Source organism: Diadema antillarum, unplaced genomic scaffold (genome assembly GCF_040938485.1).
Source record: "Diadema antillarum isolate AM-2024a unplaced genomic scaffold, OU_Dant_1.0 seq00000732_RagTag, whole genome shotgun sequence".
Classification (NCBI taxonomy): domain Eukaryota; kingdom Metazoa; phylum Echinodermata; class Echinoidea; order Diadematoida; family Diadematidae; genus Diadema; species Diadema antillarum.
Genome location: NW_027271633.1, coordinates 1,863,173 through 1,876,866, shown reverse-complemented (window position 1 = coordinate 1,876,866; position 13,694 = coordinate 1,863,173). Strand labels below are relative to the sequence as shown.

Here is a 13,694-nt window from a genome sequence, read left to right as displayed (position 1 = left end):
TCGGGGAAAGTTTTCTGAAGTGATGATGACGACTGTTACAGTAGTGTTGAGAGGTGCTGTTGGATGATGCGTGGAATTTTTTCCGTGGCTCTGTTGTACGTGACTGTGAAGATTGGTCTTTGTGTTTTTCTACGTTTGTGGTAGGTGAGGAGTTCAGGTCTGGGTTTTTGTTTTGCTCTTGCAGGCCCGTAGCCGGGGGGGGGGGGGGGGGGGTGCGTCGGGTGCGTACGCACCCCCCCCCCCCCAAATTCTGAAAGGTCCACTTTTTCATAATAACGGTTTTTAGCAATTCTCAAGATAACAATCCAAATAAATATAAAGACACATTATATGCTACGTAAATGTGGAAGAGTACGTTTAACAATGTTAAAAATAATTGTACGAAACCCTTTTGTTGTATGAACCATCGGATCGTCCCCATGCACACAAAACACAAATGTTGTGTATCAATTTGTGCGAGCTATTATTATATTGGCACTGCATGCCATGGCCCTTGGCGCGTGTGACCGGTGTTTTTTTTTTTTTTTTTTTTTTTTTTTTTTTTCCACTGGCCGCCCCGAGTACGTGGCGATTCGTGGGATGACATTGAGGTTGACACTTGCCATTTTTTCACAGGAACAGAGGGTAAGTGGATTGAAAATCTAATAGCCTCAAGTTTACATATATGATAAAAAATTAAAGAAAACTTTCCTCGAAATTACTATGATCGAAAACCCGAGACATTTTATATCTACGTCTCACAAAGATATAGTACATGTATATATAAGTACACATGTTGGCATGATAATGCCTGGGGATAGATTATTATGTCAACTATTTTCCATTATGAATGCATGCTCCAATCAAATTGTGAAAAGGTGGTCATGAATTAGCATTTCTTACGAACGATCAGGAGAGACAAAACAAAATGAAAGGACTGTCTTACTCCAGTTCTCTTGTAACACTCATTGGGCCATTATGCATGCCTAACGAATTATAATAGCTGCTTTTTCTAGCCCTTTTGCTAGTACCAACATTCGAGAAAAGATCATCTATCAAGTAACTGTACGATCTCCGTGCATAATCTAATGCTTTTTATAGTACAAACGATTTCTTGAGCCTGCACCATTTCAGGCTCTGTTCTGGATACGGCGGTAGAAACTCATTCTTTTTTGTTGTTTATTTTATCATTGTTTACTAATCTCTTTTCTAACTTACAGGTAGCGGATTTCTTTGCAGGCCAAATTCGAAAATGTAGTGTTGATTATTACTTATACATTTTCTCATGTTGTGACAGTTCTATTGGTTCTCATTTTAAAGTGAGCCAAAACCTAAGAACATTTTCACTTATGATTTCCAAAGAGTATTATGCAGGCACGCCAACTCATTTTAGTTGTATTTCATTTAAATGTAATGGGTAAGAGGGTATGAGAGAGAATGGAAAGTGCTGAGCTATGAAGTAAAATGGTAAAGTAAAAAGTTTGTCAGAATACAGTATTACAAAAGAAACTCTTTCTTTTTTGTTTGTTTATTTTATCATTATTTACTTATCTCTCTTCTAACTTAAAGGTAGTGGATCTCTTGGCAGCCCAAATTCGAAAATGCCTAGAGACAGCTAGTAACCAAATATGCTACTATAATTTAATAAATAAGAAATAACCATTCCAGTATGTATCTTAGTGTGCACAGTAAGACAGATCAAATCAAATAGGAAAACACCTGAGCACTAAGCCTGAGGTCTGAATTTGCAATCAACTTCTTCCAGTGGCTAACGGATGTTTAATTTTTGAATTTCACTGACCTCCAAATTTCACAAAGAAAACCTTCTTAGCATGATGGTTAATAGAAAGATTAAACGAGAACTTACCTGTTTGAAGTTTGATCTTTATTTTATGAGGGAGTTGGAGAAAGAATTCACAGTGAGAGCCCGCTCAACGCGCGCGCAGTCATACTTCGTAGCAACAAGATGTGACATCTGTCAGAGTGGAAAGATTGAGAACTTACTTGAAGTTGATCTATACATTTTGTAATAATATTCATGCCATGGGAAGGGAGAGGAGGGACGGTGAATTCTTTCTCCAACTCCCTCATAAAATGTGACTCTGCACCTCAAAACAAACAAAAAGTCGCCAGACATGAATTTTCAGTTAAGACCATATTCTGAAAGAGCAGACTTTAAGCTTTAAAATGATGTATAACTCAAGTCAAATGGACTCTCCTAACCTATCTAAATATTGGAAAGAAAGCACAAACTCAGGAAAAGTGTGAACTGAGAAAAGAGGCTCTGAAGTACAGTGTCTATTCAAGCGCTTAATCTTTACCAAACCGTGCTGGCTGTGCGATGAATGGGACAAAAAACAGGAAGTAAACCACCAGAGTAGCAACAATGAAGAGATTATCAGATTAAAGTGTAATTAGGCATGTCTCATTAACACATTCTGTACATAATTAATGCCAACATTCAAAGCAGTAGCATTATCCTTTCAAAAGTTATTAGAGTTGAAAGTGAAGAGTGTGGACAAGATTTTTCAGAAATGAAAAAAGGATTGTAAAGACACACATAATCACACTATTCTACCAAAAATGTTCGAGATAAACTGCTAATAAACACACTTTCCTGCCCATTTTATGATACCAAATTTTAGCATAATGTAAAAGAAGATCCGCTCTTTCAGAAAATATGAAAAAGTCAAGTTCGGCTAGGTTGACCCATTTCACTTATTTTCAGTCCCCACGCAAAATCAGTGTGTGCGACTTTATGTTCGTTTTGAGGTGCACGGTCACAAATAAAGATCAAACTTCAAACAGGTAAGTTCTCGTTTAATCTTTCTATTTTATTTCGTGAGTTTACGCAAGAACTCACAGTGAGATTTTGTAGCACAGAAGTCACATTTGTTCCAACTGAACAAACTCAAGCATGCACAATGGCAAGCAAAATGTAAGCTCAAATTACCTGGGTCTGAGGCCATTATTCCCTCACAATGAGCTGTGACAGGCACTGTCCCTCTTCTTGTAGAGGTTTGTCGTAGAATTTACGGAATGTTCGTTCTTTTGACCAGCCTGCTTTTGCGAGGATCAGAGGAATAGGTGCATCCGCCCTGTTTGCTGCTGAGCTAGATGCTGCTCGGGTTGAATGTGCACTGAACATTGTGGTGTCAATGCCAGCGCCAGTCATGATTTCTTTGATCCATCGAGAAATTGTCTGTGCCGTTACTCTCTTGAAAGGCTTGTGAAAACTAATGAAGAGATGACTTTCCTCTCCTCGGATCTCTTTGGTTCTCCGAAGGTAGGCCTTAATGTATGTAACTACACACAAACGTCTGTCTGGGTGGTACGCTTTCAAAAGTACGTCCAATCCAAAATTCCCAGGTCTAGACTGCTTAAGATGTTCATTAACTTTGAATGACACCATAGATTGTTTGAGAATCATGCTGTCTAGATTCAGGCAATGCAAAGTCTGTACCCTCTGGGTGGATATCAAGGCCAGTAACATGCACAGCTTCATCGTCAATTGCTTCAAGCTGAGCGAGTTAGCGGGAGCTAGACTTCTCAAATATCTTAACACAATATTCACGTCCCAAATTTCCGAATACCGCGGCCTTGGGGGCCTGAGCTGGAACACACCTCTCATAAAACGAGAGAGAAGCGGATGAGTGCTGACAGTAAATTGTTCATCCTCTAACACTAGAAAGGTAGCAAGTGCACTCCGTGCTGAGTTAATAGCTGAATAGCTCAAGTTCTCTTCATAAAACATGTGTGTAAAAAACTCCGAAACAAAATTAATCTTGGCATGAAGGTGACTTTCCTTCTTAAGTGTACAAAACTTTCTCCATTTCCTTATATATGTACAATACTGTCTTTGGGTTGATGCCCTCCAAGATGCTGCCAAGATGTCCACCGTTCTGCTGCTCATGCCAGAGTTCTCGAACGGCAGCTTCAAAACCTGCAACACAACAGATCAAGGCAAGCGTGTAAAGGGTGCGGTTCCCCAGATACTGGTTGCGTAATCAAATTCCTGTGTCTAGGAATTAAGAGTGGTTCATCTTTAAGCATTCTCCTCATGCGAGGAAACCACGCTTGCGTAGTCCAGTTTGGGACAATCAAGAGACCATGTGCCTTGTCGTTTTCTATTTTTTGGAGACATTTGGGGATGAGGCAGAAAGAAGGGAATGTGTAGAAATACAGATCACCCCAATTCAGAGTGAATGCATCCACAGAAACCGCATCTGGGTCAGGCAGCCACGTAACGTACGCAGGCAGCTGCTTATTGAGTCTGGACGCGAAAAGATCAATTTGGGGAGTACCACATTTCTTAGTGATATCAGTAAAAACTTTCTTATTCAGCATCCATTCTGTTCTGTCATTAAAATGACGAGATCTCCTGTCTGCTTCTGTATTGTCACGACCTGGTAAATAAGCTGCTGTGATCCAGATATTCCTTTCCTTACACCAAACCCAAATGCCTCGTGCTGCCCTGTCGCAGGCTCGAGATTTAATGCCTCCCATATTGTTCAGGTAGGCTACAGCTGTTGTGTTGTTAGTTCTAATGAGCACATGTGTATCATGCAGGTGGCCGCAAAATGACTTCAAACCAAGCCCTGCAGCTAAGATTTCAAGATAGTTGATTTCATTGTTTTGAGCATGCACTATCTCCTGATCATCCCATCTACCGCCAGTTTCACTGCTTAAATCAGTGGCACCCCATCCTTGCCCACTGGCGTCAGTACGTAGCTCTAAAGCTGGCCGATCTCGACTAATTGGTGCCGACTGGCAGTGAATGTTATTGAACCACCACATTAACTCCTGTTTAGAAGCTTCAGACAAATTCATAGGTCTATCAAAATGCCCTTTGCTTGATTTTGGTGCAAGAATTTTGTCTCTTTCTAGGTTACGATAGAAGAGGGGGCCATATTGAATAGCAGGGAAAGTAGCAATCAGTTTCCCAATGACCTGCGCCACCTGCCTGATAGTAGGGTTTTGTTTCCCTAGCAATTCCGCACATACTGCCCTGATATTTTGACATTTCTCATGCGGGAGCGTTATAGTCATGCTTTCCGAATCCAAGATAAACCCCAAGAATTGGAGCCGTTGCTGAGGCTCTAGGATAGATTTCTCTGAATGAATGACAAAACCAAGGTCAGAGAGCAGTTTTGTGGTTGCTTGCACCGCTTCTAGTGCTTGTGATTCAGTTTCACCGATTATGAGAGTGTCATCTAAATACCCCACAACCAGGTGGCCTGCCTGTCGCAGCTTTGCGAACACCGGCTTCATAAGCTTTGTGAAGAGCCTAGGCGCTGTACTAAGGCCATTGGGGAGTACCTTAAATTGCCAACATTTCTCGTGCCAGACAAATCTCAAATACTTGCGATATGAGGGGTGAACAGGGACAGAGTAGTAGGCATCTCGAAGGTCGATTGAGGCAAGGTAACAACCAGGGGAAATTAGGGTTGTAGCCGTATGGATGTTATCCATTTTGAAATGCTGTACATTCAGACTGTCATTGAGGTCCGATAAATCTAAAATTAGGCGTATGTCCCCATTTTTCTTTGGGCGTGTAAAGATATTGGACACAAATTCTCCAGCCACATGCTGGCATTCTTCGATTACGCCTTTCTCGGCCAGTTTTCGAATTTCAATGTCAATCTTGCTCTCCTCAGCATTACCCACTCTGTAGTGGTAAGGCGGTTTACCTCTATGAGGTGGGCTATACGCCTCTTGAAATTCAAGTTTGTAACCGCTAATTGCATCAAGTATGAAAGGATCAGTGGTACGATTCCACTGTTTGCTAAAATCCTCAATCGACCCCCAACGGGCAGGTCTAATGGAACATCTACATGTTCATTGTCAAAAACTGACTGTACAGTGTGAGTAGATTGTGTATTTCCACAACAAGAGCTAGGCCTGCAACTTACCTCCTTGGGTAGTGCAGTTACTTTCTCCGTGACACAGTGTTTGGCTTGGCTGGGGTTGCTGTCGAGTAGCTCTGCCCCCGGTTGTGCGCATGAGCTGGAGGTGGGCGAGTCTGCGTGTGCGGGGCTGAATGTCTGTATCCCCGCTGCTGCTGGCCTAAAAAAGGCCTGGATGTATCGCCAGCTGTGAGCCAGCCTGCGTTCCGATATTGCTTCCGGCTGAATCCACCGCTGGCCGTGCGCTTGTATGGGTGGTATGGCTGATGAGTAGATCTCTTAGCCTGGCCTTTAACCACACTAAAGGCAGCCCTATTCTCCTCCTTGAGATCTTTTACACGTTGTCCCAAGTCATCACCGAATAGAAACGCGGTCACGGGCGTAGTAGGCTTGCACAGATGTGCGTAAGCAGCGTTCATATCGGGCTTGATCAGCTCCTTTCTCAGGCAATTCATCTCGTAATTGGCATTACAATGTACAGTGTAAAGCGAGTGCGTCCTGTTGCGCCTCGTTCAAGTCAGTAGGAAGAGTTTGTAGGAACGCACACAGCCCGCGGGTAAGAGATTTCTGTACTCTCTGCAGCTTAACGTCTCTGCTGCGCGTAGTCTGTGTCACATTATCCCAAATCACTGGATTGACTTTAGGGACTAGTAAGTTGGGGCAATTGCTCGGTGCTGGGTAGTTTGCCGCTGACTCTTCCATAGATTTTTCCTCCAGACAATGGGAGATGAGATAATTTGTAGAATTTGCCAATTCGTCATTGATAGGGTCGCCCACACAGGCGGAGACCGCAAATTTTGCAGCAAAGGATAGCACTTGTACTGGCCGCCCCGTGCGCTCTGCGGGTGCGTAACCCGCTGCCGCCGCAGGGAAATCGCATTCATCCCCACTGTAGCTGCTGCCGCCGTGGTCGTCGTGCAGCGTACCGCGTGCTTGCGTACTATCGTCTGTAGCACACACATCCATGCCCCCAAACGGCACACCACCGTGGTTTTCTGCGGTACAAGCCGTGCCAACATGGCCGACACGTAGTTGCTGTTGTTGGATACGAGTAGGCTGAGACGGCAGTATTTCCATGACCTTTTCAAACATGGATTCGAGTTTAGAAAGGCGGGAAAACACCTCCGCGTCCGTCTTCTCTTTAGGGGGAGCTGCCTTCTTACTTAGGCCTGGTTTGGTGGGTTTTTTAAGGGTTTTCCCATTCCCTTCTTTCTTTGTTGGAGCCTTAATAGCCGGCGAACACTTGGGTCCATGATGCACGGCTGTAGTCACCATCGCCACGACAGACTTAGCTGTATGCAGGGCGCTCGTACTAGTGGTGCCACCCACGACAGGCTTAGCTGTATGCTGTGGGGGAGCGGAAAGCGGAATTTCCATCCCGCGATATCTCGTGAATAAAAATCCACTTCCGAAGCAAAGTCAGCTCTAACTGAGCTATAAATAATAACAATCCACAATATGATAAGATATTGCGACGATGCACAGTTAAAAGGACGAATAAAACTTGATTTAGACTGCGATGAGGGAACTTAGCCCCTCGTGCAAAACGTGTGAAGAAGCGATATGACTGCGCGCGCGTTGAGCGGGCTCTCACTATGAGTTCTTGCGTAAACTCACGAAATGAAATATGACATTTGACTGATATTGGAGATTCTTGCGAATCGGATCTACTACCTTTGATATTATTAAATCTAAAATGATTATTTGAAAGTTCGGAAATGCTGGAAATATCCTACCACAAGGAGGCAAAATATAACTGGTTCACATTTACAATTCATTTTGTTTTAAAAATTTTCTTATTTATTTTCGTTTTTGACAAACTCGCATACCAACGGCTGATATACTGTATAGTAAAGTGAATGTTTCATCTTCCAAACAGCATCCAATGGGATGGAAAACTCCAACTGAAAGGTGGACACCGTGACCATACTCGCTAAAGAAAACGCGTAATAGGGGTTGTTTTTTTCTCACGGATTAGATGGAAAGTGTGATGTACGAGCGTATAATATATTATATTATAATCAAAGGGTATCAAAAAGACCGAAATTTGGGAAAATGGTATTGTTCAATCATGATGAAGTACTTCTTTAGGGTGCAGGAAACATTTAAGGAATACTTGATTTTAAGGCCCGAAAAAATCATATGATCATTACTCGTTTAGGGGCCATTTTGAAAGTCCATGTATGAGCATGGTGTCCACCTTTTAATTGTCGCTACCCCTCCCGGCACAGTATCAAAGGACCGTTTTGTTAATTAACGCACCCCCCCCCCCCCCCTTCCTTTAAAAATCCTGGCTTCAGGCCTGCTAACGCGGGTATACAATAGAAAAAATAAAAGTTAAAACAACACCAGGAAAATCACTATTCTCAATTTTGCGGCGCGCTACGCGCGCAGAGTCTCGAACACAATTAAACTTTGCAACTTCCTGGCAAAATGAGTTTTTACTATTTCCTGGATGAAATACCGTAACGCGATGCATGCAACAGACAAAAATACAAATTTCCTCGAGACTTTAAAACGTCATTAAAACAGTCAAAATTCACAATTTGCGGCGCGCTTCGCGCGCAAATTCTTATACAACTTTTGTAGTTCGGTCGTCCAAAGAATATATATATATATATATATATATATATATATATATAATTGTGTGTGTGTGTGTGTGTCATCATTGGTATTGGTACCGAAGGTCCGTGTTTTTAGTGACCACACCCCCCCCCCCTTGAAAAATCCTGGCTACGGGCCTGTCTTGTTATGGCATCATCTACGGTCTGTGGGTCGTATTTGCGTCTTACGAAATGGCTGCGAAGTTCTTCGAGATGATGCGATTCGTCTTCTGGGTTAAAGCAGATGCGTCTCACTCTGAGGGCCTGGCTGTATGGTATACTGTGGAATGTGTGTTTGGGATGGCATGATGTGGGTAGAAGGTATGCATGTGTGTCCGTGGGTTTAGTGAAGATTTCTGTGTTTAGGGTGCCATTGTGGAGAAGAAGGTATGTGTCAAGGAAGGTGATTTCAGTGTCGGATGACTGAAATGTGAATTTGATAGTGGGGTGCGCTTCATTTAAGGACAGTTGGAAGTTTTACAGTGTGCGTGGTGATCCTAGCCATATGAATTGGATGTCGTCAATGAAGCGTTTCCAACTGCCTGACAAGATGCTTGTGGTGTTGGTTTTCGAGAAGATCAGTTTCTGTTCTAAGTCACCCATGAACAGATTTGCATATGCAGGAGCGCAGGGGGTCCCCATGGCAGTCCCATGAGTTTGCTTGTATACTTTGCCTTGAAACTGAAAGTAGTTGAGGTTAAGTACAAGCTCTAAAAGGCGCAAGAGTTGGTCAGTCGGGGGATGTGGATTGATGCGGTTGTCCAGTGCGCGTTTTGTTGCTAGGATACCCTCATTGTGAGGTATGTTTGTGTACAAACTACACACGTTGGCTGATACTAGGATGCTACGTGGTGAAAATGGGGCATGCTTGGTGTTTATTTCCTGTATGTGTTGTAAGAAGTGTGTTGTGTCTTGAATGAAAGAGGGCAATTTTTGAACAAGCGATCGTAAGTGTACATCGATGAGTCTGGAAATTTCTACAGTTGGGCATGCGCATCCGGATACAATCGGTCTCCCAGGGTTGTTCTCTTTATGAATCTTGGGTAGGAAATAAATGTTAGGGCAGGTTGGGTGTGGTGGGGTCAGTACCCTCTTGACCTTGGGATCAATTTCTAGTGGTTCAATGGCTTCCTTTACTTGTTCTAGATACGTTTGTGTGGGGTCTTTGTCTAGTAGTGTGTAGGTGTTATCTGATCGCCTTCAGCGATAATATAGTCAGTGGTTGACATTATGACAGTTGATGAGCCTTTGTCCGCCGGTTTGATTACAATGTCCCTATTTTTGCATAGGCTTTGTAGTGCCTGTCTCTCTGGTTGGGAGAGGTTGTCAGTGCGGTTATTGTATCTCTGCACCATATTGTCGATGTCACACTTGACGTTTTCCAAAAAGACGTCTAAATGTGCATTGTGAACAGGTGGGTTCCACTTGCTTTGGGGGCGGAACCGTCGTTGTGTCTCTGACACAATGGAATTGTCAACATTTTCAGTGGTGGCTGCTAATGAGGCCGTGGGGTCAAGAGCCGATTCATCTTGGGGTTGATCATTTTCACTGAAAAACACTTTCAATTTCATTTGTCTTTCAAAGTTAAGAAAGTCTGTGTTTACTTGCAAATAATCAATACTGGGGGAGGGGTTGGGCAGAAGGTAAGACCTTTTGAAAGGAGACTGACCTCTGCAGGGCTAAGTACATGGTCAGAAAGGTTGAAAATTGGCACCATTACATTTCCCAATTCTTCTCCTTCTCTACTTGTTTCATTATTGTTGGAGTCAGTTGTATTGCTTGGATTACTGATTCTTCTTCTTTTCGTGTATGCTCTCTTGTTGTATCGCCTATTTCTCTGTTTGTTCCGGGGCTGTGTTGGCTTAGAGGAGCTGGCAGGTAGACTGTCCGGTGGACCACAGTTCTGGTTGCGTTTGATTGACGCCCTGATTTCCTCCCACAATTTTTTATCCCGTTTCAGTTTACGTTCTTTCTGTTTCTTTTCTTCGGGGTTTTGCTTTGCTAATTTCCCATGGATTGAGTTCAGTGTTTCATGGTAAACTCTCGGGGTTGTATTTTGAAAGAGTTCAGCTTTGGCCGTTTCTATGTTCGATTGAGTGCTTGTTATTTTCCGCGTGATTTCTGAGGAGACGATGTCTAGAAGCTGGCGAGATGCAAGCCAAAGAGTAGTCCGCCATTCGCTGGTTGTGTCATCATCGCAGTTGAGCGCGCATAAGTTCCTCAGGAGTAGGCCTTTAGGAATGATGTCTCTTTCTTTACATTCAAATAGGTAGTCTTGTTGTGCGTGTAGATGGGGTAAGACGCATAAGACGAATCGCATCATCTCGAAGAACATCGCAGCCATTTCGTAAGACGCAAATACGACCCACAGACCGTAGATGATGCCATAACAAGAGCAAAACAAAAACCCAGACCTGAACTCCTCACCTACCACAAACGTAGAAAAACACAAAGACCAATCTTCACAGTCACGTACAACAGAGCCACGGAAAAAATTCCACGCATCATCCAACAGCACCTCTCAACACTACTGTAACAGTCGTCATCATCACTTCAGAAAACTTTCCCCGAACCCCCTTTGCAAGAAGCAATACATTGGCAAAACAGAAACCACACTCTACACACGACTCAACAACACTCGCTCAGAAATACGAACATTCAACACACAATCAAAACACCTCCCATACACAAGGCACTTCAACCTCCCAGAACACAGCCTGAACTGCTTACAAATCACTGCCATTGAACTAATCAAGAAGAAGACCCGCCCTGTGATTCTAAATCGTGAATCCTACTGGATATAGCCACACTAAAAACATTACAGCCAAATGGCATCAATGTTGACCCTTAACCAGCAGACCATTAACTGCACATGAACAATGTGATGCGCATATGCGACCATACGCCAACCCACACATACACACACACACACACACACACACGAACAGACACACTCAACCCACACAGACACCGCCGCAAGCCTTTATATCCGCCATTGATAAGGTAAATCCTTTTTTTATTATGTGAACCGTTCATATTCTGTACCTTATGTAATATTGTTATATGTTATAATACAACTGTATGTATATGAATGGTTGTGGTATATTAGTATTATTTACCTCATTATACGATAGCCAGAAGATGACGCGTGGCTGTTGTACTGTATTATATAGCCACTTACGTCTTGCAATGCTGCCACATGCTGTATTATCGTCGACAACATAAAAATGTCTAGTTTGATATTATTACAGTCGTCTGTCACACAACACATAAGATGAGGATACTGAATTGGTGTTTTTGTTATATACCTTCACCTCAATTAATAACACGAGTGTGATATGAAATGTATTCAATAATATGCAATTGATTATGTATATGATTATTGGAATATGTTATATACAGCTGTAATTACGGATTGATTGATTACACAGTCATTACAGACTCACGCCAGTTAGATTTATATTAGTATATATATATGAATATATATTTATTAGTGTAGCCATACGAGTGAGTCATTTTTGTATCGTTACAGCCCTGATGAAGGTCCGTTTGGGACCGAAAGCTCGGCGGCAATAAACAGACACGTTGACCTAGCTACGTCCACCTGGCTCTTCTTTTCACACTGAATGCAAATAATGAAGGCCATACACTGGTAATGTAAATGGTCGATACCCCTTCTCACAGTCTATATATATATATATATATATATATATATATATATGTGACCCTGCACCTCAAAAAAACAAAAAGTCGCCAGACATTAATTTTTAGTTAAGACCATATTCTGAAAGAACAGACTTTAAGCTTTAAAATGATGTATAACTCAAATCAAATGGACTCTCCTAACCTATCTAAATATTGGAAAGAAAGCACAAACTCAGGAAAAGTGTGAACTGAGAAAAGAGGCTCTGAAGTACAGTGTCTATTCAAGCGCGTAATCTTTACCAAACTGTGCTAGCTGTGCGATGAATGGGACAAAAAACAGGAAGTAAACCACCAGAGTAACAACAATGAAGGGATTATCAGATTAAACTGAAATTAAGCATGCCTCATTAACACATTCTGTATATAATTAATGCCAACTTTCAAAGCAGTAGCACTATCCTTTCAAAAGTTATTAGAGTTGAAAGTGAAGAGTGTGTACAAAGTTTTTCAGAAATGAAAAAGGGATTCTAAAGACACACATAATCACACTATTCTACCAAAAATGTTCGAGATAAACTGCTAAAAATACACACTTTTCTGCCCGTTTTATGGTACCAAATTATAGCATAATGTAAAAGAAGACCCGCTCTTTCAGAAAATATGAAAAAGTCAAGTTCGGCTAGGTTGACCCATTTCACTTATTTTCAGTCCTCACGCAAAATCAGTGTGTGCGACTTTATGTTCGTTTTGAGGTGCACGGTCACATATATATACATACATACATATTGGTTAGTATTCCGCAGGCAACGTGTTAGCACAGTAGTATCGAAAATTGAACAGAAATGTGTCATGTTGTCAATACTAGTAGTTTAAATTCATATATGTATGAAGTTTCCCTGGTCAGCAAATGGACAAAATTCGACCTGAAAATTTTCCAAGGCCCCATACCGGTTGTGCACATGTTTTCATCAAACAAAAGATGTCAATCAGTAAAAGAATTGTGTACACAGACTGATATCTTCTTTGTTATACTTCAGATGTATAGAAAATAACACTTTCAGGATAAACACAAGATTATCAATAATCACATTACCAAACATTAAGGCTGCTCAGAAATCTACGTAAGATATAGTGTTCATAATATTTCCAACGATGGTATAATAAATCATTTACCAGAGATACTTCGTTATTTCAGTCGAAGTGGGGGTGTTTTGATGTTGTTGTTGTTGTTGTTTTTTCCAATTGCTTTAAGCAACGGTTATGAAATCATTAGTCATAGTAAGTCTATGACTTTTACCGCATCTCTCTCTCTCTCTCTCTCTCTCTCTCTCTTTCTCTCTTCCTACCTGTCTTTAACTCTTTATGTGCCATGGTGGAAACCCCCTGTGTGCCACGTTATTCTGAGACACGAAGGTAGTCATGCTTTGAGAAAGAATTCTGTTTTTTCCAATTTCTATAAATTCTACAAATTTCTGTGAAGATGGGCGTATTAGTAAGCAAAGTTGAAGAGGAATGTAAAGCTTTGTTTCGATATAGATTGTATGACGAATCTGTTTTCAAT

The 13,694-nt window shown here is 41.8% G+C and overlaps 1 pseudogene; it reads right to left on the bottom strand.

The window, feature by feature from the left end:
* Window positions 1-6,055: 6,055 nt before the first annotated feature.
* Window positions 6,056-7,046, bottom strand: LOC139738290 (uncharacterized; annotated as a pseudogene).
* Between the last annotated feature and the right edge of the window lie 6,648 nt (window positions 7,047-13,694).